Below are 25,050 nucleotides of genomic sequence, written 5' to 3' on the forward strand. Positions count from 1 at the left end.
ACCTACAATCAGCACAGTATCATCGCGCATATCGCATGTTGTTAATAATTTCACAATTTCTCTTAACGACTAAAGTACAACTAAACAACGTAATGAAATGGAGGATATCACTGAGTTGTTAAAACCTTAGGAAGTAGTCAAGCATCCCCACAATTCAAGCCGCCACACTCAGGGTAATGCTGTCACAGACGAATGAAAATTTACATGAGTGGCCATACACATACCTCAACAATGTTTTGAAATTTACAGCATTGTCAATGAAAGCACATAAACTTGCTTTGAAGTTTCGTACTATCGATCCGGCCACTACCGGTACATTATAGTTAGAACAGAAAGAACAAATGATACTTTCTCGCTTGTGCAGCATTATACTGACGCCACTCATGTTATTATAAGATCAATAAAATACTGAAGAAACATCCAGACGTTAAAACACCGGCATAAAAGGAATAAAATGCACTCCATTACTCAGTATTACTATAATTGTACAACAATATCTATTTGTGCGAGATATTAATGTCCGAGGGGAAAATTCAAAACAAAGCTACAGTAGTTATACAGTCGTTCAGCAAATATTAGTCAGTCGGTGAGTACGTATGGAATAAAAATACAGTAGAGTAAAAAGAGCAAAAGCGAAGAGCAAAACAATATTATATTAAGGATAATATTCTTCATTAGTTATTCAAGGTTCATTTTTATTTCTTGCTAGTGGTGTAACGACGCACTAACACACTGAAGGTTTCCGCCGATGCAAGATTGGGAAATAACTAGGATTGGGAATGTAGCGACCGTGGCCTTAATAACTTGGTGTGACCGAGCTCGATAGCTGCAGTCGCTTATGTGCGGCCAGCATCCAGTATTCGGGAGATAGTAGCTTCGAACCCCACTGTCGGCAGCCCTGAAAATGGTTTTCCGTGGTTTCCCATTTTCACACCAGGGAAATGCTGGAGCTGTTCCTTAATTAAGGCCACGGCCGCTTCCTTTCCACTCCTAGGCCTTTCCTGTCCCATCGTCGCCATAAGACCTATCTGTGTCGTTGCAACCTAAAGCAACTAGCAAAAAAAAAAAAAAAAAAAAAAAAAAGAAAGAAAGAAATTACTTGGTGTGAAAACGAAAAACCATTTAAAACAATCTTCAGGGCTTCCGTTAATGGGTTCAAACCCACTATCACCCTAATGCAAGCTGTATCCAAGCGTTGACAGGAAATAAACTTAAAAGCAAGAACACTCGTGAATTAAATTTTAATGACGGTTTCATTTTATTTTCGAAAGATCTTGTTATTTATAGGCGTTCAAGACACGAAAAAGGATAAGCTAAGGATATCAAGTCAGAACTCAGTAGTGAATCTGCTGGAATTATGGGCATCAGTTTCTACTTCTTCTTCTTCTTCTTCTTCTTCTTCTTCTTCTTCTTCTTCTTCTTGTTTCACCACTTTTCCGACACCATGTTTGATTTGCAGGTGCGAACTGTGGACTTGGCCTTGTTTTAAACCCCGATGCCCTTCATGACACCAACCCTAGGTACAGGAAATTATTCGCTAATGCGTGTATCTGTGATGGCTGGTAGTGTAGTGTGTTGTGTGTGTATGAAGTGATGCGTAATGAGGCAAACACAAACACCCAGTGTCCGAGCCAGAGGAATTAACCAGGCGTGCAGTAAATCCCCAATGCTGCCGAAAATTAAACCCGGGAACTTACGAGATGAAATCGGAATTTTGTCCTGCAGGTGTTCCTTAACGAGCTAGTAAATCTAATAACATAAGGGTTACGAACTTGGGTGCCTTCAAATAGACCTACAACCGGAATGAGATGGGATCGAACCCGAATCCACCAATTTTTGCTTGATAGCGTTTTGCATAACGCTCGTTCGCCATGATGCAGAGCTTCTGAATTATTTTGGGATAGGTGTCTTCCTCATAAAGGATGATCCCAAGGCCACACGGTGGATGAATAATAGGAGAGGTCTTTCATCGTCAGAGAGCCTCTGTGGATCCGTGGTAGAGTGTCGGCCTCCGGATCCCAAGATAGCGGGTTCAAACCCGGCAGAGGTAGTCGGATTTTTGAAGGGCGGAAAAAAGTCCATTCGACACTCCATGTCGTACGATGTCGGCATGTAAAAGAACTCTGGTGATACATTTGGTATTTACCCGACAAAATTAATTCAATCTCAGCCATAGACGCCCAAGAGAGATCCGGTTTACTCTGTCTGCCATCTAGCGGACCTAGAGTAAACCGGAACGTCGAAATTGACGAGCAGACAGCCAGATGGCGTCAAATCGAAATGTCTGCAAACGGTAGCTGAGGCCATACGATTATTATTATTATTATCGTCAGAGTGTACTAACACAATAAAGATATCAGCAGTGAAAACTGTACCAGGACGTTCACAGTCTACCATTAAATGTCGCCACCCAGGATATAAATAACCTGAGACCCTGGGCCATGTGTTGGGCTACTGCTCCAAGAGATATTTACAGAGAAACATGCACCATCACACAGGTTCGTTCTTTCAATCCGACGACCCTGCGGAAGGCGAAGTGGAGGTTCATGAGGATGTACACTGCCTTTCAGAAGATGGATCGACTAGGCGACCGGATATTATCACCATCAACCATATGGAAAAGAAAATGCCTCCTATTGAACCCCACCATCCGCTTTGAAGTCAACTCTGAGAAGGCACTGGTGGTAAATGAGAAAAAGAAGACCATTTACTGCCCATGCGTCCGTCACTTAAGTAAGAGCTAGAATACAATTATTGGTTACGCATGGGAAGTAAGGGGGCTTCTCTTCGGAGCCGGAGGAACTTTGTTTATGGACACAAGTTCCTATCACAGTAATTTGGATCTTACGTTGACAGATGTACAACATCCTTCGTGAAATATTCTCAAGGATTTTTTGATAATACTAAACCATCATTTATATTCTCGCCATTAGATAACAATATTACATTTATATTACACACTTAACGTTGTATTGTAATAACGATTCTTGTAGTCACTCGCAATTGCGGCCGTATGTCTCTTTTGTTAGAAAAAAATCAAGAATATCAAAAAGAATTTATTCATGTTGGAAAAAATTACAAAAGATATACAGGGAAAATTTTGGTTTATAAAACAAGGACTAATATGTTGTTGAATGTTACCTGACTTTGACATTTCAATAAGAAGCGTGGCAAATATGGACGTCCAGCAGAGTAGTGATGGGACATTCAATTCATTTTACTGAATCAATTCATTTGATTCTGTTCATGTTACTGAATCGATACAGTGATCCGATTCGCGGCACATTAGTCACCGCTTTTACTGCATCTGCTGCGATCTGGTCTTCATACTCTGAACTCCTTTCTTAGAAAAAAAAATGCTAATCACTCTAATACATCGAAGGTTTCCGGCGACGCAGGATGGGAAAGGTTAGGATGAAGAAGGTAGCAGCTATGGCCTGAAATAAGGTACAGTCCCAGCATTTCCTGGAGTGAAAATGGGGAAACTACGGAAAACCATCTTAACGGCTGCTGACGGTGGGAAACCCACCATCCCCCGAATGCAAGCGCATAGCTACGCGATACTAACCGCACGTCCAACTTGCTTAGTAATTTTTGAAAATATGTATTTTTCTATCAGCTGAGGATTTTTTTTTAAATCGTCATATTTTGTATAGGATACTCCAGATGTACAGTAGCCCGCTGGTTTTCTGATTCAACATACTGTTGGTTAAGTTATTGCGTCAGTCGGCTCACTTACTGTCGACATATGATTGAAGTCTTGTGCAACGATATGAGATATAAACTGAGAGAACACTGAGCAGTTCTTCCCAATATAAAACAGGTACTATTGAGTGGTCATGAGCATGACTCATAGTAATAGGGTAGGCTAGAGTCGAGTTTAATTGTCAAATGACAACTAAGTTATAATACTAAGATTCATTAAACTAATAAATAGTATAACCTAATAGCCTACCTACTTACTAGCTACTTCAGAATTATGTTTTGACTACCTTTTTCACACTGCAAATACATCCATCTATTATTTAAACCTCCCTGTAAGAAGAGGACAATGAATGCAAGTGGGTATTATTTTCAAATGAGCTGAGCTCGAGAGTCCATTGTAGCATACGATTCTTTCAGTGTACTATGGTTCTGTATGTATTGCTTCAGAGGAAGTTCGGCTCCCCACCAATGTCCAGTGAGCCGATGATGAACCGTGTGTGTGTATCACTGATCCGCGACTGCGTACAATTCTTTCGATGTGCCATGGCTCATTTTATGTCTCGCTGCAGCGGAAGCTAGGCTCTCCGCCAGTGTCCAGTGTGCCGATAAGGAGCCGTGTGTATTTTGTGTCTCACTGAGCCGTGCTCGTTCACGATTCTTTCGGTATGCCATGGCTCACTGTATGTCTCGCTGCAGCGGAAGCTCGGCTCTCCGCCAGTGTCCAGTGTGCCGATAAGGAGCCGTGTGTATCTTCTTTCTCACTGAGCCGTGCTCGTTCACGATTCTTTCGATGTGCCATGATTCACTGTCGCTGCAGCGGAAGCTCGGCTCCCCGTCAACGTCCAGTGAGTGCGCCACTCAGCACTGTCCGCTGGGAGTAAGCTGAATCGTGTGCCGTGAGCTCGCCGTTCCTGTGAATCGATTCACTCGGACACTTGAATGAATCAATACACTACTTCGAATCATGCATTCAGTAGCCAACACTACAGCATAGCTCTTTCTTGCCGTAGCATATTACGGATCAAGTTGTCCAGATCAGCTTGAAGTATGTGATCCCGCTCTACGACGTTGGCCTCGATGGCCACTTGGTGGGTCATGGGAAGGTATGGACGCTGAGCAATAGCATGTTTCAGCATATCCCATGCATTTTAGATACAATTCATATCCGGCGACAGGCAATATCGGACTCTTGGAGGAGATTTTGTACCACCTCCGCTCGATGTGCTCTTGCGTTGTCGAAAATAATGATTTTTTCACCGTTTTGTTCTAGGAGTGAACGCACAATTGGCCGCAGCACCTCACGACTATAACGCTCGCTCGACATAGTACCATCAAGAACGGATGGGATTCGCCATTCCAGCATTTTTCCGTGAACAGAACGAAACGCCACTCTGCAAGTCCCCATTCACAGGATCATCTTTGACGAGTAGCTCTACGGCGGTGAAAGAGGAGGACAAGATGGAAGAGCCTCCTTGTGTGCAAAAGATTGCTGTTGGTGTAAGGTGAAAACTTTCATCCTTGAAGCCCGTCGCAGGTCAGCCTGGAGCTTTGCCGTGCTAGACATCAGACACCTCGTGACGCTTGCCATAAGAAGGCAGTCTTGAGCTGCAGCTGTGGAGTGAAGAAGACCTGACTGCGGTCGATCAGACATTAAATGTATCTGCCCCTACCTCCTTCATATCCGTGACCCGCCCCTTTGTTTGACTCCCAGATGGTTTGACGGAGTTGTCTGAGTAAGGTCTTTCTGGATCAGTGCAACGATACGTGCCCGGTTGAACTACGCGGTGGGTGGCCTATGTGACTGACAACATGCACCGAATGCGTGCAGATAGGTACAAGAAGTGCCTACACTTCCCCTACGGACCACAGAAAATGGGGGAGGTGACTGGTCGCACAATCTTGTGTGGTCACGCCGCTGTTTCATAACGATACACATTACAAGATCAGGAATGGCGTTGTAGGATCCTAAGAGGGCTATATTTTTTTCTCTGGTCCAATCATCATTATGCAAATCTTATTTTGATACTAGTTGGTGTACCCGTGCATTGCTACGGGATTCTCAGAAAGACTGATTTTGGGGTTTTCGTAACTGAAGTCAACATACTGTAGGTCATTACAAAAACGTCAGTAGGAATGTAGCCATTAAAAGCAATGTTATTATGAAATACCGCGCATTGTATCACTTTTAACGAGGGCCTCTCAGGGTGCATGCGCCTGGTGCATGCACTGTGCACGATGCAAAAGACGACTTCGCTTGGTTGACCAGACTGCAGACCCCCACTCCTCGATTTGGAGCAAAAGCGCTGTCTCTCTCTTTCCCCACGCCTGTCTCGCTCGCTCCCCCTGCCTCCCTCTTCCTCACTTGCTGCATAGCGCTCCAAATCCGTGCCGAATTGAGCCGAGTTGAGCCGAGCTTAGCCGAGTGGGCCAGAGACGGAGCGTTGGTCCGAGCCGCGCCGAGCGGGAGCGATGCACAGTGCACGGAGCTCTTGCGCCTCGATTTGCACGCGTGAGATTTTGGGCGTTTGAGAGGCCCTGCTTTTAACGAACAGTACTACGGTGTCAATCTAACAGTCCAAAGTTCCAGAACTGGCCGCAGACTGCCATGAACACTCCTCTGCCATTATTCCGTTAAATATGCACACTGCTCATGCCAATCAGTGCCTCAGAGTAGGGATTGAATAGATCGAATGCTATGATGCACCAGTGTGTTACATACCGGTAGTATAAGAAAATTTACGAACCGGAGGAATGGCATGCGAAAGAAGAAAGTTATCCAACTCCCCAGCTACTTTCCGTCAATATTCAGGCAGGCTGTTACACTCTGTACAATCGAGCGAGTTGGCCGTGTGGTTAGGGGTGCGCAGCTGTGAGCTTGCATCTGGGAGGTAATGGATTCGAACCCCACTATCGGCAGCGTGAAGATGGTATTCCGTGACTGCCCACTTTCACACCAAGCAAATGCTGGGAATGTACCTTAATTAAGGCCAAGGCCACTTCATTCACACTCCTAGCCCTTTCCTAACCCATCGTCGCCATAAGACCTATCTGTGTCAGTGCGACGTAAAGCAAAAAAAAAAAATACTCGTTCGCAGTAGTAATCCCATCTTCCGGAGATGAGTGGCAACAGAAGACACAAAGCACATTACAACAAACAATAGTCAATGTAATGTTATTGTTGATCTATGTTATGAGTTTTCTATATTGTAGGCCTTTACATTTAGTTTTCTTTCGACTCTGTGATTTGTAAAATTATTCATAGCGTAAACTGTAGTTCCTTATTCTCCGACTTTACATACCGATGTTCATTAAATTCTGTCAAACACTTTCTCGTGACTCGGCGCTGATATGGACTTAGTAACAAAAATCCAAATTCATGAATATCTTTGTGATCGTAGCCGGTACGGTAACAATGTATAAGACATAAATGATGGGAAATTTAATACTATATAACTTTAGTTATGTAGTATTTATCGATACGACCTCTAATAACAAATATTTGAGAATTAAAGTTTAGGTCTTCCCCTAAACTACCATTTCGCTCAGCGTGGATAAAATTATTTACAGCCTAGATTATAGAAACTTATTCTCCGACTTTGCAGACCGATTTTCATTAAGATAGGGTTACTAATAACATAAATATTTGAGAATTAAATTTTAGGCCTTCCCCTAAACTACCATGCTTCTCAACGTGAATACAATTATTTATATCCTAGATTATGGCAACATAATCCCCGACTTTGCATACCGATTTTCATTAATATGCGACCACTAATAACATAAATATTTGAGCATTAATTCTTTTCTTTGCTAGGGGCTTTACGTCGCACAGACACAGATAGGTCTTATGGCGACGATAGGATAGGAAAGGCCTAGGAGTTGGAAGGAAGCGGCCGTGGCCTTAATTAAGGTACAGCCCCAGCATTTGCCTGGTGTGAAAATGGGAAACACCGGGCGAGTTGGCTGTGCGCGTAGAGGCGCGCGGCTGTGAGCTTTCATCCGGGAAATAGTAGGTTCGAATCCCACTATCGGCAGCCCTGAAGATGGTTTTCCGTGGTTTCCCATTTTCACACCAGGCAAATGCTGGGGCTGTACCTTAATTAAGGCCACGGCCGCTTCCTTCCAACTCCTAAGCCTTTCCTATCCCATCGTCGCCATAAGATCTATCTGTGTCGGTGCGACGTAAAGCCCCTAGCAAAACAAAATGGGAAACCACGGAAAACCATCTTCAGGGCTGCCGATAGTGGGATTCGAACCTACTATCTCCCGGATGCAAGCTCACAGCCGCGTGCCTCTACGCGCACGGCCAACTCGCCCGGTGCATTAAATTTTAGGCCTTACCCTAAACTACCATTTTACTCAGCGTAAATACAATTATTTATGGCCTAGATTGTAGCGGCTTATTCCCCGACTTTGCATACCGATTTTCATTAAATTCTCTTGAGCCGTTTTCTCGTAATGCGTGGACAGACAGACAGACATTACGCAAAATTAAAAAGTGCATTTTATTGTTACTGTGGACATGACTGATACATAAATGCCATCCTTTTTAAATTCTGAGCAATGTACAGGCAAAACTATTATTTTATTTATATATATATGTTATGTTATACAGAATACCGTACCACATTATCTGAAGATACTATTCTAGTAGTCTTCATTTCCTTGTCAACGAATGTATTTCAAGCAAGGTGTGGCAGGGAAAAATACAAACTTGAGAACATGGAAGAGTTGTACTTAAACGTCGATGGCGATGAATGTCCGTGTCATCTTCTTTGCTCACTTTTAGTGCCCTGCTTTATTTGTTTGCTCGAGCCCTTCGCGCCAGGACTTTGGAGTCTAAATGTTCGATTAAAGGAGAGAGAGGCCATAGCGCTGACATATTAAACATTCTAAGGAAGAAAGAAAATAAGAAAAGGAAGTAGAATCACTCCAGCAAGCTTTTATTTTGCTCGTATCTCACCACTTGTAAGTCCTATCCCTGCCACCGCAGGGATGACACAGAGGGAGGAGGTGGAGTGGAAAAGACGTCGTGAGCAGGCTACCAGAGTGAAGCTGAAAGCGAGGTTCTCGTTTATTCGAGACGTGAATTAGTACGATTCAAGTAAATAAATTTCACCTATGTTTCTTGCATATAAATGCTATTTAAGAATTATTGGACGAAGTTGTAGAATTTCACTGTTGTTTCTTAAATCATTAGTGCATAAATCGGTTTAATACAGTACTCCATGCCACCCTACTTTGCGCTAACTTTCTTCGTAAATACTGTATCCTACATCTGTTTGACAAAATCATTCCTTGGTCTACCCCAAACGTTTTTATCCCCTACATTCTCTCACGTCATTCTCTCACGTCTCTTCCTTTTTGCGGCTGGGTGGCTCTCTTCTCCTCGTTGCCTCAGCCGGGCCAACTACTAATAACTAGGCTGACGCCTTGTTGGCTGTCGCCTTCCTTTTCTCCTCATGTCGACCCGGGAAGAGCGTATCCGGTTACACCGTCTCATCTTGGGGGTGGATCTCGATGTTGACCATGACCTCTTTTTAGAGACTCTCAACATTTATTGTGCTGTTCGTCTTCTGGACCGCACCACTCTTCACCCGACCACGCAAATCCTGGTCCAGTTTCGCAACCAATATGATGCGAACACCTCAGAACTCAGTGGAGCTTGGCTCAATGGACGACACTATACAGTGGTGGCCCTTCCTGAAGCTTGCCTTCAATTCCACATCGATCATCCGGGGACCGAATATTATGCTCTCGACTCTCCCTATCTCCCTTATCTACCCACCATGTTTCCCCCACTCCCTGTTGTAACCAAGGTTGAAGTTTACAAAACACAACTTTTATTGCTTCACTTTATGATATTTACACAAATAACTGAAATTTATTTTGAAGCAAAAAGGAATATTGAATCTTGAGAAAAGTCTGTCTTTATACAATATGTGCAGGTTTGCAGTCTTTATATACACTTCTATCTTGAAAAGATAGTCTTTGTGAATTGACACTTTGATAGTCGAGAACTATCTGGCACACTAACATAAATGTCTATGAGAGTCCTTGTTTGTTGAAGTGCCTGAATTCCTAAAAAGCAAGTTCAATTGATTGAAGAAATTCCACCTAGCGAAACTAAGGGAGCTTGCATAAGTTAGGGAATGAAAATGGCTTGTAAAAGAATTACGGAACATAGGCAGCGGAAACAGGTAAGGGAGCGGTGACCAGAGGTGAAACCTCGTACTGCCAGAAATTCAGTCCACCTGGTCGAAGCACATTTTCAAGAGGAGTAGCCTCCGTGCTCGACGTAGGGTGTATTCTGGAGCTGGACACCGGGGCAAGTGGGCCGGTAAGCAGGCAGGGAGCTCCTATTTATAGTACACTTGATGGTCAGGCACGCGCACTGAGGGCTGCGCGTCGAAGCTAGCAGAATGATACACAGGCGCGCGTGCAGCTGGCTGGCGGAGCGAGAAGGGAGCGCCGGACATACAACACCCTCCCCTCCTAAATGCGCCGGTACGGCGTGAAACGGCGGCGGCGCTGGCGGCGACTGCGATGCTGGGGCGGAGCTGCTGATGTGTCTGTTGTATTGTCCGGAGCTGGAACTGGGCGGAGTGGCGCTGTCTCGTCCTGAAAGGAACCCATTGTTATTAAATGATCTAAAGCGCGTTCAGCAATAGATTTATCTGGTTTAGGAATAGCATCAATAGCTGGACAGGGGCGGTAGCGCAGACGGATCTGATCTTGATGGCGGCAGATACGTTTCTCCGTAGTCTGTATCTCGTAGATACGATGACCCAAAGATCTGCAGATGACTCCAGGTATCCAGAGTGGGTTGGATTTGAATGTCCTGGTGTAGACCTTGTCGTTGAGGGAGAACTTCGTTGGTGAAGTCTTATGCTGGGCCGGAAGAGGCTGTAACAGAGAAAGTAAAGTTCTGTGAGGTCGTCCATGGAGCTTCTGTGCAGGAGTGATATTATCAGCGCCGGGTAGAGTTCTGTAGGTGTTTAAGAGTTGGAGCAAGGCTTGGTCTTTAGTTAAGCCTGAAGAGACAGCTTTCTTCATACTTCTTTTAAATGTTTGTACGAAGCGTTCAGCTTCACCATTAGATTGAGGGTGAAAAGGTGGTGCTAGGATATGACGAATGCCATTATGTATACAAAAGTTCTGAAAAGCAGTAGCTGTAAATTGAGGTCCGTTGTCCGAAATGAGTACTTGCGGTAAACCTTCTGTAGTAAAGATTTTCTGGAGAGCACGAATGGTAGCTTCGGTTGTAGTAGTCGAATGCATATCCACTACATATGGAAAGTTTGACAGTGAATCGATGACTATTAACCACATGGAATTGAGGAAAGGACCTGCGAAATCGATGTGAACTCGTTCCCATGGAGTAGTAGCAGGAGGCCATGAAGCAAGATCAGAAGACGGGGCGTTCTGATTCGTTTGACATTGCTCACAATGACGTATTAGCTTTTCGATGGCGGCATCAATACCGGGCCAGTAGCAGTGTTGACGAGCGAGTTGCTTTGTTCTGGAGATACCCCAATGGCTTTGGTGTAATAATTCGAGAACTTGTTTCTGTAGGCGAAGTGGGATAACCACTCGGAAGATGGTGCCTGCTTCTAGTAGTACAACTCCGGCACGAGTCGTGAGACGATGCTGCATACGATGATAAGGTGCCAGGTGGGCAGGAAGTGTGCTCTGAAGAGGCCAACCGTTGCGGATGTAAGTACGTACAGTAGCAAGTGTACTGTCCTTATCCGTAGCTTTAGCTATGCAGGTAGCATCAATAGGAAAACTCGATACAGTATCTTCAAGTTCTATGTCCAACTGAAGACATTCAGATTCTTGAGAATCGAAGGCAGTATCAGGACCAACGGGTAAGCGGGAGAGGGCATCAGCATTACAATGCTGGGATGTGGCTCGATATACAATCTGATAGGAATAATCAGAAAGGAACATGGACCATCTTTGAAGCTTTCTGAGGGAATTCTCTGGGATCTTATTACCAGGATGGAATAAGTGTACGAGAGGCTTATGATCGGTAATGATCAGGAAATGGTTGCCATAAAGATATTCATTGAAACGGCGAATACCAAAGATGATGGCTAAAGCTTCTTTCTCTATCTGTGAGTATCGACGTTGAAGGTCATTAAGTGTTTTCGAAGCGAAGGCGATGGGGCGTTCTTGTCCATGACGATCCTTCTGGGAGAGAACGGCACCGACACCGTAGTCTGAAGCGTCAGTAGCTAGCGTGATGATCTTGTCGGGCTGAAAATGAGTGAGTTGTAGAGCTTGAATTAAGGCGTTGTTGATTGTTTTCCATGCCTGTTGGCATTGCGGAGTCCACTGAAACTTAACACCTTTTTTACGTAGAGCGTTTAATGGTGCTGCCACTGTAGCGAAGCGTGGAATGAACTTATTATAATAGTTCGCTTTGCCTATGAAGGACTGAAGCTGCTTGAGGTTCTGAGGTGCTGGCATGTTTACTATCGCTGAGACATTCTGTAGACTAGGACGAATTCCATTCTTATCAAGTATATGTCCGAGGTAGTGAACTTGAGGCTGAAAGAAGGTACATTTAGCGAGATTCGCTCGTAGGCCATTGTCTTTCAATTTCTGGAGAAGAAGGCGGAGATTGGTTAGATGTTCCTGATGATCTTTTCCAGTAACAATAATATCATCCAGGTAGTTAGCACAACCGGGAATTGAGGCGGTGAGTTGAGCCAAATAGCGCTGAAAAATAGCCGCTGAGGATGAAACACCGAAGGGGAGCCGCTGGAGCTGGAGCAGTCCGAGAGGAGTGTTGAGTGTGAGAAATTTCTTAGATTCTTCGTCTAAAAGTAGCTGGAGATATGCTTCTTTAAGATCAACTCGAGAGAAGAATTGTCCACCAGAGAGACGACGGAATAAGTCTTCTGGACGTGGAATAGGAAAGATATCGGTGTCGAGTTGTGCGTTGACTGTAGATCGAAAATCGCCACAAAGTCGAACATTACCATCAGGTTTCTTGATTACTACGAGTGGAGTAGCCCATTGACTAGAAGTAACTGGTACGACAATTCCAGTTTGTATCCATCTTTCTAATTCTTTCGTGACCTGGTCTTGAAGTGCTAGGGGTACTGGACGTGCTTTGAGGAAGCGAGGCTTAGCTCCGGATTTCAGCTGTATGTGAGCTGTATAGTCTTTTGCTGTTCCGAGTTGAGAGTCGAAGACTTCAGGAAACTGCGCTAGGAGAGCGGTAACGTCAGAAGTAGGATGCAATGTAGATACGACGTTAATGTTGTCATGTATCTGGAAACCAAATAAGTTAAATAGATCCATGCCCATAATGTTTGATGCAGTGTAGTTGTTAACTACGAGAAGAGGAATGGCCTTCTGAATTCCTTTATAACTAGCCTGAAGCTTAATTTGACCTTTGATGTCAATTTTCTTCTTGTTAAATGTCACGAGCTGGATGTCAGCTGGAGAGCATGAAGGTGAACCTAAGTCGTGGTAGGTAGTCAGGTTAATAATAGAGACAGGTGATCCAGTGTCTAATTGAAAATCGACAGATCGATCAGAGAATGAGAGAGGAATGATGATTTTGTGAGAATCCTTTGTGGGAAGAATAAGATTGATCTGATCAACTTCCATGTCTTGGCGGGGCTGTATATGCTTCCGGCGCGCTGCAGTAGTCTTAGCAGGGCGGAGCGAACTTTGACAGACAGTCTGAATGTGTCCACGTTTATTACATCGTTCACAAGTAGCTTTGAAAAAACGACAGTCACGACGTTCATGATGCTTGAAACAACCTCGGCAGGAAGGCAGGAGTTTCGAGGTGCTTTTAGAATTGGGCTTCCGTGTAGCATTACGTGAGGGAACCTGGCGAGAATGCTTGGTGGAGAGCGCCTTATCCGTACGGTTCACTGTAGCAGAGGACTTGCGGGCCTGAGGCGAGACTTGTGCAACTTCGTGTGGAGAAGCTATGGCTGCGGCAGTCTTGGTAGTAAGCTCATAAACCGTAGCAATACGCTGGACGTCTTCTAAAGAAGGGTTACTCTGCTTGACAGCGTCAAAACGTATTTTGTCTTCAGGAGTATGTAAAATTATCATGTCCCGAATGAGAGAATCAGTGTAGGATGAACCACAACCGTCCTGGGAGCAGATGAACTGGCAGGGTTTAGCTAGACCACGCAATTCAGTTATCCATTCAGTATGTGTCTGATGGGGTTGCTTTCTGCTCTGAAAAAAGTTATAGCGAGCAGCCACTATGTGAGGAGCTTTGGCATAGTGTTCCGTGAGACGGGCCAAGAGCTGCGTGAAGGGGACCTCAGATAAGTGTTCTTCTGGACTTAATTTACGTAGTAATTCACACGTAGCATTGCCAACCGAACTAAGAAATAGTGCGCGGCGGCGTTGATCATCCGTGACAGAATGGCAGATGAAATGCTGTTGCAAGCGGGCTAAATAAACTGACCATTCTTCCTTAGCCGGATCAAAAGCAGAGAACGGAGGAATAGCTGATGGCGGTGTAGAGACAGAAATAGCTTGAATAGCCTGAATTAATGCTGCCTGTTGTTGTTGCATAAACTGTTGTTGTTGCTGCTGTAAGGCTTGGAAGACCGTAGCGAGTTGTTCCGCAGTAGCCATTGCGAAATGCGTGCAAGAAAGAGTAAGGTAAGCTGTGTGGCAGAACTGGTTGGAGTGTCGTTGTTGTTTAGCACGTCGCCGTAGAGTGGACAACTGGGCCCGTTGAATTGTAGTGTTGGTGTCGTGTGTACCTCGTCGCTATAGAGTTGGCAACTGGGACCGAAGAATCGTAGTTTGTAGCTTTTTACCACGTCACTATAGAGTTGGCGACTGGGGCCGATGAATTGTATTTTGGTGCTTTTTTACCTCGTCGCCATAGAGTTGTGTTGTAACCAAGGTTGAAGTTTACAAAACACAACTTTTATTGCTTCACTTTATGATATTTACACAAATAACTGAAATTTATTTTGAAGCAAAAAGGAATATTGAATCTTGAGAAAAGTCTGTCTTTATACAATATGTGCAGGTTTGCAGTCTTTATATACACTTCTATCTTGAAAAGATAGTCTTTGTGAATTGACACTTTGATAGTCGAGAACTATCTGGCACACTAACATAAATGTCTATGAGAGTCCTTGTTTGTTGAAGTGCCTGAATTCCTAAAAAGCAAGTTCAATTGATTGAAGAAATTCCACCTAGCGAAACTAAGGGAGCTTGCATAAGTTAGGGAATGAAAATGGCTTGTAAAAGAATTACGGAACATAGGCAGCGGAAACAGGTAAGGGAGCGGTGACCAGAGGTGAAACCTCGTACTGCCAGAAATTCAGTCCACCTGGTCGAAGCACATTTTCAAGAGGAGTAGCCTCCGTGCTCGACGTAGGGTGTATTCTGGAGCTGGACACCGGGGCAAGTGGGCCGGTAAGCAGGCAGGGAGCTCCTATTTATAGTACACTCGATGGTCAGGCACGCGCACTGAGGGCTGCGCGTCGAAGCTAGCAGAATGATACACAGGCGCGCGTGCAGCTGGCTGGCGGAGCGAGAAGGGAGCGCCGGACATACAACACTCCCTACATCTACTTCCATCCCTGCTTCTACCACTGCTACTCGTTCCTTCACTACTACTGCCTCCACTCCGTCCTCCACTTCTGTCCTCACTACTACTACTACCCATCCCTCCCCTATTATGACCTCGTCCATTGCGTCATTACCCGTCCCCCTTACTAGCTCCCAGCACTCTTCTGCCATCACTACCACAGCGCCGTTAGATTCTCACCGCCAAGAAGCTGTCGACACTTCCGGTCAGTTGCCTCTACAACGCCAGAGCTGTGTTGTTCGAGGCATTGATCCTGGCATCCCTGACCAGGAAGTCCTCCATGAACTACAAATGGCAGGGGTTCCAGCTCGTCGGGCCTTTCGTATTTTTAATGACGACGGCCCGACCTACATGGTCCGCCTTCAACTTTCCTCTGCTGCTGCAGTAGATCGTCTCCTCTCTACTGGTGTTCGCTTCCGTCGACGAGCTTATCGTGTTGAACCCTCTCGCTCCCCACCTCGTGCTGCCGCCTCCCCTACTCGTCCCCCTTCTTCCACTTCTTTACCTGCCCCGCCGCCCCCTCCACCGCCGCCAACTGTCACTTTTCCCGCTCAACAACCTTATTTCCCCTTACCGCCTCTACAAATCTCCTTCGTCTCTTCGCTACCCCTATTACCAATATGACCACTACCCTTTATTACCTTCTTCTCCAATACTATCCACCTCAGAACTCTCTTTACCTTCCGCACTCCACTTCTCCTCATTCTCACTCGATGTAACCTGTTTCTGCACAGTGCTTTTCACAATCAATGTTGTACCGTATATATCTGTACTGTGCGCCCGAGCTACCCCGTTCTAAATTGCCTCTGTTTTCTTTCAAATGTATTTGGGGGTCTGCCTGTGCGGGGTGCTTTGCGGGTCTCCCCCGGGGCCCCACTTGCTTTGTTGGTACCTTTGCGCCACTTTCACTCACTGCCTCTCCTTTCGGGCATGTACAATACATGCCTTTCTACCTTTTTTCTCTCTTGTATTGTTTTCGATGGCTGAAGAGCTCCATTGTTGAGCTGATGGCCCGCTTTCCCCCTTCGGGGGAAAGAATGAACATAACCTACTATAGGATATCCCCTACAAACGCGAGACACGCCAGTTCATTATTTTTTGCTAGTGGCTTTACGTCGCACCGACACAGATAGGTCTTATGGCGACAATGGGGCAGGAAAGGCCTACGAGTTGGAAGGAAGTGGTCGTGGCCTTAATTAAGGTACAGTCCCAGCATTTGTCTGGTGTGAAAATGCGAAACCACAGAAAACCATATTCAGGGCTGCCCACTATCTCTCGGATGAAAGGTCATAGCCGTGCGCCTCTAACCGCACGGCCAACTCGCCCGGTCACCAGTTCATTAACGGCTGCGACCTGCAAAGGCTAGTCATATGGCCTTAAGATACTGGAGTGTCACGTGAGTGGCGCGACGGTGTGCTCAGCCGTATTGTTTAGCTTTTGCGACCGAGTCCGCTGTCTCTCTTATTAGACAGTTCCTCAGTTAATTCTCACAAGGTTGAGTGAACCCCGATTCATCCTTCCGTTCAAAATTAGAATACCTGGACTGGGTAGGAATCTAACTCGGTACCTCAAAAATAATTTGAACAAGTCCTGGGTGTCTTAAAATGTGTGCTGTCAATCCATCTCTTTTCCTGGTCAAATTTCACCAATCATCCTCCTCTCGCCAACTTATCCAGTACTTCTTCATTTACGATCCGATCTACCCATCCCACTTTAGGGGTTCTTCCGTAATACAGTACTACATTTCAAATGCTTCTGTTCTCTTTCTTTCTGCGTTAGTTACTGTTCATGTGCCACTTCCATAAAATGCGGGACTCCAAGTAAAAGTTTTCAACAATATCTTTCTCATATGAATATCTATAATTGACTTCACGTTTTATTTTCACTCTTAAGAAAGTTCTTCTTTTCTTCTGGCAATATAACCTTTTCCTCCTTACTTCGGCCAGCTTTAGCTATTCAGCTTGTCGTGTAAAAATAATAATCTACTTCCCTCAACACTCCTCTTCCTAATCTAATATTCCCCAAATCACTTGCCTGTATTCGACTGAATCCAGAATTTCCTTTTGGACATTCGTTTTATAATATAGGATGAAATGAAGTCTAATATGTCCAAGGACGTCTTGAGAAATTATCTTTATCTACTGCCTCAACAAAAACTAGAATTTTTTAAAACAGGTTCACGTGCGGAAAAATCAGCCGTAAACATCCCAACTCATACGTAAAACCTAAGTTTTGGCCCTTATTACATACACAGCTCTTGCCCTCCCCTCGAATAGAGGTTCTCAAACTTCTGTAAAATTGTACTCCTCATTCGTGACTAAAATTTCAATGTACCATCCACGAAAAAGTCCTTAAATGAGAGGTTTAATGAATCTGAGTACGGTTTTGTCTAATTATTAAGGCAGTTTTTATTGATTGAAAACCGTTTTTTAAATGCACAGAATAAATAAGATCATGAAATGAAACACAATTTTCATAACAAACCAGAAGGAATAAAATAGTTGGTGTCAGCAATAAGCAATATGCAACGATACAGGCCAGAGTAAAGTGTAGCTTCCACCGAAGTCCCAGTCAACATCCTTGGCTGTGACAATATGGAAGCTGCTGGGGTATGGGTAGTTCTGAATAATGACATTCAGAGCACGACTAGTGCATCTGAGTGTTATGAAAGGTGCTGCTCACAGGGTCAGTTGTGCTGCAATAGTACTTTCTGACCCAGTGAGGAAAGCAATGGCAAACTACCTCACTCCTCATCTTGCCTAGTACGCCTCATTTTGGTGCTGCCATTGGTTTTTGGGGTTTCCTTATAACCGCATAACCTTTGGTGGTGCTCTTTGAGGATCCAACCAGCCTCTGGGCTGTTGACCTAACAGACAGCAAAATAACGCAGCAGTCCCTGTTTGCTTGAAAGTTTCACTGAACGTTAAATGATAGCCTCAATACCAAAAATGATAAGTAAGAAAGAACAACTTTAACTGTAATTCTGTCCGGCCCCGCGGTGTAGGGGGCAACGCGTCCGCCTGTCACCCGGCGGCCCCGAGTTTGATTCCCGGCCGGGTCAGGGGCTTTTCATTGTAAATGATTAATATCCCTGGCCTGGGGACTGGGTGTTTGTGTCGTCCTTAATGTTCCTTTCCTCACATTCAACACTTTACACTTCCGCCACTACCGTACTTAGACACACCACGGATGGAAACACACTCTTGCATTGAAGAATGGATTATAAACTTGATGGCACGATCAGCGATATGAGGACATTTTGTGAAGCGTGAACTCTTGGGCAGTCGTGTAATTTAAGCACTCGATTGACAATAAGTGTTAATTCTTACCACTCATGGAGGAAAGGTCCACTTTGTACACACGTTGCATAAATAACAATTATTTGAAAATCAAAAGTGCAGAGAAACAAGGAATTACAATTATATCAAATGAGAATTATGAACGTAGGCCTACAAGTGTTTTCTGTCACCCAGAGCTTGCTGACAGCCCATAAACAAGTAGCACAAGATCTTCCCAAGCAAGACCCATGTGTTTTTACAACTTGTTTGCCGGTGTGAGGCCAGGGACGTCCGAATCCACGTGCAAATTTTAGGGTCCTTCTTCTACTTCTTCTTCTTCTTCTTCTTCTTCTTCTGGTTACCACCCAGGGTTGGTTTTTCCCTCGGACTCAGCGGGGGATCCCATCCCTACTGCATCAAGGGCAGTGTCCTGGAGCTTCAGACTCTGGCGCCTCGCCCAGGCACCTGTTATGTTGAACAGGGCCCTTGCAGGGGATGGTAAGATTGGAAAGGATAGGCAAGGAAGAGGAAAGAAAGCGGCTGTGGCCTTAAGTTCAGTACCATCCCGGCATTTGCCTAGAGAAGAAGTACAAAAGCACGGAAAACCACTTCCAAGATGGCTGAGGTGGGAGTAGAACCCACCTCTACTCAGTTGACCTCCCGAGGCTGAGTTGACGCCGTTCCAGCCCTCGTACCACTTTTCAAAGTTCGTGGCAGAGCCAGGGAACGAACCCGGGCCTGCGGGGCTAGCAGCTAATCACGCTAACCACTACACCACAGAGTCGGACAGGGTTATTATTTTATTTAGATAATCATATTCCTTGGCTGAATGCCTTTAGTTCACAGGTTGCTGGGGTCAATTTCCTGCCGGGTTAAGAATTCTAGCCGCAACGAAGTAATTCCTCTGGATTGGGGAATGAATGCTTGCGTCCTACAGTAGTTAACATACCTCTTAGTATATACACATCACACTACCAACAACCAACTCTGTATTGAATACATCCCACCATGTAGAGTCGGCATCTGGAAAGGCATCTGATTGTAAAAAAGGCCACACTTATATAATGGTGATTCCCCAAAGATTGGTCAGAGAAGAAGAAGAAGAAGTTACTTTTGTGTATATAATGCTGATAAACATGTTATGATTACCATTGTTTCAGATGTGTTTGGAGTATTCTTGTTATCTCAACGAATTCACGGAGGAACTCGGTCACAATTTCGCGTGTTAATCTGTCCTTTAAGGGATGTACCCACCGAGCTCGATAGAGGCAGTCGCTTAAGTGCGGCCAGTATTCAGTATTCGGGAGATAGTGGGTTCGAACCCCACTGTCGGCAGCCCTGAAGATGGTTTTCCGTGGTTTCCCCATTTTCACACCAGGCAAATGCTGGGGCTGTACCTTAATTAAGGCCACGGCCGCTTCCTTCCCACTGCTAGCCCTTTCGTGTCGCCATAAGACCTATCTGCGTCGGTGCGACGTAAAGCAACTTGCAAAAAAAAAAAAAAAAAAAAAAAAAGAATGTATAGAAGGACGCGAGGGTCGATTACCCGCCAGGAAATTCAAAAATTTCAGAAACGAAATTTCTACTTCTGGTGGTGCAAATGACCCCGAGATTCACTCACCCTACACGAAAAAAATGAATGTCCTGGGGACAAAGGTGGCCGGTCATACAGCTAACCACTCTATCCCAGACAGTGCCCAGTTTCTGGGTAGTGACTAATATACAGCATATCCCATAAATAATACTGAACGTATCTTTAGTTAATGATTATATAAATTTAACATTTGAGATGCCTGAAGAATTAACCATCAAATTCGATAGCGGCAGTCTCTTAAGTTTCTGCCAGTATCCAGTATTCGGAAGATACTGGGTTCGAACTCCACTGTCGAGGATGGCTGATGTGGAAATCGAACCTCCTCTACTCAGCTAACCTGAGTGGACCGGTTCTAATCCTCGTAACACTTTTCAAATTTCGTGGCAGAGCCGGAAATCGAACCCGGGCATCAAGGGGAGGGCAGCTAACCACTACATCACAGAGACGGACTAGAAGGTATAAACACGAGTTTGAAATTGACTGGGCATGAAGGTAGTTCTGAAATGTCTTCTTCTTCTACTTCTCCTGCGTCCGACACTTTTTTTAAAATACACAGTGGAGCGGCCTGTGGTATGAACTGTCTTCCTGGGCTTACCCTGTTTTATGCCTGAACACCTTTCTCGGCGCTAAATGTATGTCGAGGTAAGTATTTTATTTGCTTCTTTGAGGTGTGTGTGTGTGGGTGAAAATGCGTACTGATTAAAACAACTTCAATCCCCGACGTGGAATGGTATCGAACGTGGGACCATCTGAACCAAGGTGTGTTGCTAACCATTAAGCTGAAGTGCCGGAAGAAGTAGTCTTGCAAACTGCTGTGGTTCCCTATGTTTACGATGGATTACGACGTAATTAAAATAAAACACCATGTGTCTCGAATATTTTTGTGTCAATAAAATAAGGAATAAAACACAGCCTATTGTTCAACCACAGATTCAGTTGTCTTAATCACCCACTGGTGGGAAATAAATGTGGATTTTGTATACTGTTCAGTACCTTAAATGAATCCACTGTGGCTCAGGTGCATCGGACTCTCACCGCTGGGTTCCGTTGTTCAAATCCCGGTCACTCCATGTGAGATTTGTACTGGACAAAGCAGAGACGCGACAGGTTTTTCTTCGGGTACTCCGGTTTTACCTGTCATATTTCATTCCAGCAATACTCTGCAATATCATTTCATTTCATCTGTCAATCCATCAATCATTGTGCCAAATGTGTGCGATAGTCTTCGGTAGCCGGCACAACTCCTACCCTCGTCGCTAAATGGGGCTTCATTCATCCCATTCCTGACCCAGCTGAAACTGGAAACAGGTTATAGATTTTCATTTTCAGAGTACCTTCAATGGTATACACGAATATTATACGATTTTGAATACAGTCAGACAACATTTTGCCATAGTTAAACCTTACCATATTTGACAAGAATAAATTATCTTTAATAAGGCTCCGTGGCTCAGACGGCAGCGCGTCGGCCTCTCACCGCTGGATACCGTGGTTCAAATCCCGGTGACTCCATGTGAGATTTGTGCTGGACAAAGCGGAGGCGGGACAGGTTTTTCTCCGGGTACTCCGGTTTTCCCTGTCATCTTTCATTCCAGCAACACTCTCCATTATCATTTCATAGCATTTATCACTCATTAATAAATCACCTTGGGAGTGGCGACCCCATTGTAATAATAGCCTATATATGTTTCATTCATTACACCCCTGACCCGGTCAATGACTGGAAAACAGGTTGTAGGTTTAAAAATTATCTTTACTAGAAAAATGCAACCACAAAATCCATTCTTATAAAATGAGCAGAAACAGCGTTTGAAGAAATGAAAGATTTAGGAGCAAAATTTGATAGTAAACTTTTGTTCAATATACACATAAATAACGCTGTAAATAATGCCTGAAGGAATCTAGGCTTTATAATGAGAAACACAAAAGTATAAAAGCCATTATACAGGTAAATTCACTAGTTATAACAGTAATAGAATATGCACCTACAGTCTGAAAATTATCATGTAATAGATATATAAAAGAAATACAAGATATTCAAGCTAAATTTCTAAGATGTCTGTATTTCTGTATCTCTAAAACTAGTGCAACATATGTTGCATATAATGGCTTAACAACAGATTTTGATAGAGATAAGCTGCATTCTAGGATAACATTAACGATTATAAATACTTACATCGAATTCTAAAAGGTAAAGCAGATAACCGAGAGTTACTTCACCAAATAAACGTGTATACACCGTTTGGAAATAACAGAAATAATTTAACTTTATGTATTAATGTCAAACACAAATCACTATATAAACTCACCTTTAAGCAGCATAGGTCAGTCAATTAATAAAATGCCAAACATGGACATATTTGACAAGGAGAGTGCATTCTACAAGGGCAGTCAGAAGGAAACTCACACCGAGGGAAGACATAAATTAAATAGAGCACCATACTTATGCGCCATGAATAGTTTTAGTCCTTAGATTAATTTATATTTAAAATGTATATTTTCGGAGACATTAAAATAATAATTTGAAACACACTCTTATCACTGCCCATAGTTCATAAATATAGTATTACTTTTAGTGTTTTCATGTTTTCATTGTGTATTATTTATAACATTAGATATAAGAAATGGAAATGTTCTGTAAGTGGGCAGAAATGCCCGTTAAACAATAAATCATATAAATAAAAAGAATAAAACTTTCAAAACTGTCCAAATGGCACGTTATGGGTGAAACGCTGCACATGCACACCGCCTAATAACCCGAAAACTCGCTTCTATTGCAATGGATACACATTTCTGTCGTGAAAGTTAGATGTTCAGTTTGAATGGTACACACTGGGCAACTAGCACACTCTGTATTTGTGCCAGCGGTAGTGCTAAATGTATAGCTCAGATCCCAGTAAAAAAAAAAAAAAAAATATTACTGCAGCTCAATAGGCTTAGCATCGGATGCGAAATACGAAGGTAGCGGGTTAAATTCCCACCGGTAATCGTTCTGTTAACTTATTTTTGCTCTGTATTACACGATTGTTTGTCATGGAATCTTTGTACTCAACGTGACCGGATAAGCTGAGAATCTATTTGAAAAATTCAGAAGTAAAGTCCAGATACTATCCATATCCCCAATTCGGGCTGGTTTACTGTTTTACTTCAGGCACAACTGCGTCCAGTAATGTAATTTCCCGTCCCATTAACAATAGATACTCGTATCACTGATTTGAGAACACACTGTACAGAACTGTTTGGACTGAAAGGTGAAACTCAGCTTTTGACTTAAATTGTAGAAAGAAAAGATTAAAATATTCAGTGATACCTCGTGAGGTGCAGAAAGTCGTTATACAGACACGTAACAAAACTCAACGGTAAAACTTAAGGAATGGATTCCTCATCTAGACAGAAGGGAAACCTTGTACAGCAACATGAGTCAGGTAATGCACAATTGCAGAGTTTCGCCGGGCTGAGTGGCTCAGACGGTTGAGGCGCTGGCCTTCTGACCCCAATTTGGCAGGTTCGATCCTGGCTCAGTCCAGTGGTATTTGAAGGTGCTCAAATACGACAGCCTCGTGTCGGTAGATTTACTGGCACGTAAAAGAACTCCTGTGGGACTAAATTCCTGCACCTCGGCGTCTCCGAAACCGTAAAAAAAGTAGTTAGTGGGACGTAAAGCAAATAACATTAATTAACTTCTTCTCTCGTTATGAGGAATCAATTAAGTTTTGATGCACTCTGTAGAGCCCCTATTAGGTGGAGTAGTTTACCCAAAGGTTATCGCTGCTATATGACTGGGCGAGTTGAACTCTTTAAGAACATGTTCGATCTGGACTAGAATAAATGCTAGACTTTATGTGTATTGATTTCTTTCTTTATTATAAGTCGATTTTTTAGGAAAAACAAATATAAATTAAGCTCTGCACAACGCAATTTGTCCTAGAAAAGAGGATAGCTGCGAGCAATAATAACATAGCTATTATAATCGATAATTCCGGGACACACAACACGTGGGTGACAGTTCTCTGTTAGCCATCGTTCGATAATATCCATACTGTCTGTTTCAACTCAAGGTGTTTTCCAAATATCCTAATACACCGTCATTCAGTCTTGTAGGTTTTCCTCTCCCCTCATGGTTCACAACATCAGATTGTGATCATGATGTCTCATGCCGAGTGTAGCACGGTGAGTGGCTCGTACGGTAGAGCGATAGCCTTATGAAGCCAAATTAGTGCGTTCAATTCCGGCTAGAGATGAGCAAAATCGTGCCCGTTACCTGCTTCCGTGGTCGAGAACAAACCTTGTTTATTTTGAAAAATTCACTCCGTCTCTCAGGCAACCCGGTCCTACCCGAGTTTGTTGCGCTTGGTAAACACACTTCACTGTCCGAGTTCACGGCCACGAATGAAGTGTGTTTACTTGTACGCGTTCGTTGTGCCCTGCTATTTTCTTTTACGTCGCACAGACGCATATAGGTTTTATGGTGACGGTGGAATAGGAAAGGACTAGGTGTAGGAAGGAACCAACCATGGCCTTAATTAAGGTTCAGTCCCAGCATTTGTCTGGTGTGAAAATGGGAAACCACGGAAAACAATTTTCAGAGCTGCCAGCAATGGGGTTCAAACCCATTATCTCCCGAATGCAAGCTGATAGGTACGTAATCCAAACCACGCAGCCATTTCTTCAGTCTTGATATTTCTATTCAATAATACGTAACTTATGTGTTTCTTTGCACCATAAATGTAATTTTAAGTAATAACGTATAATTAATTAACATTTAATATTGTCACCTAAAAACTAGCTTGCATTCGAGAGATAATGTAATGGAATTTTAACGAACCTAACGTCATATAAGGCCGTAGCCGTGTTGAAACACCGGATCCCGTGAGTTC

Source organism: Anabrus simplex, chromosome 1 (genome assembly GCF_040414725.1).
Source record: "Anabrus simplex isolate iqAnaSimp1 chromosome 1, ASM4041472v1, whole genome shotgun sequence".
In the NCBI taxonomy this organism is placed as follows: Eukaryota; Metazoa; Arthropoda; class Insecta; order Orthoptera; family Tettigoniidae; genus Anabrus; species Anabrus simplex.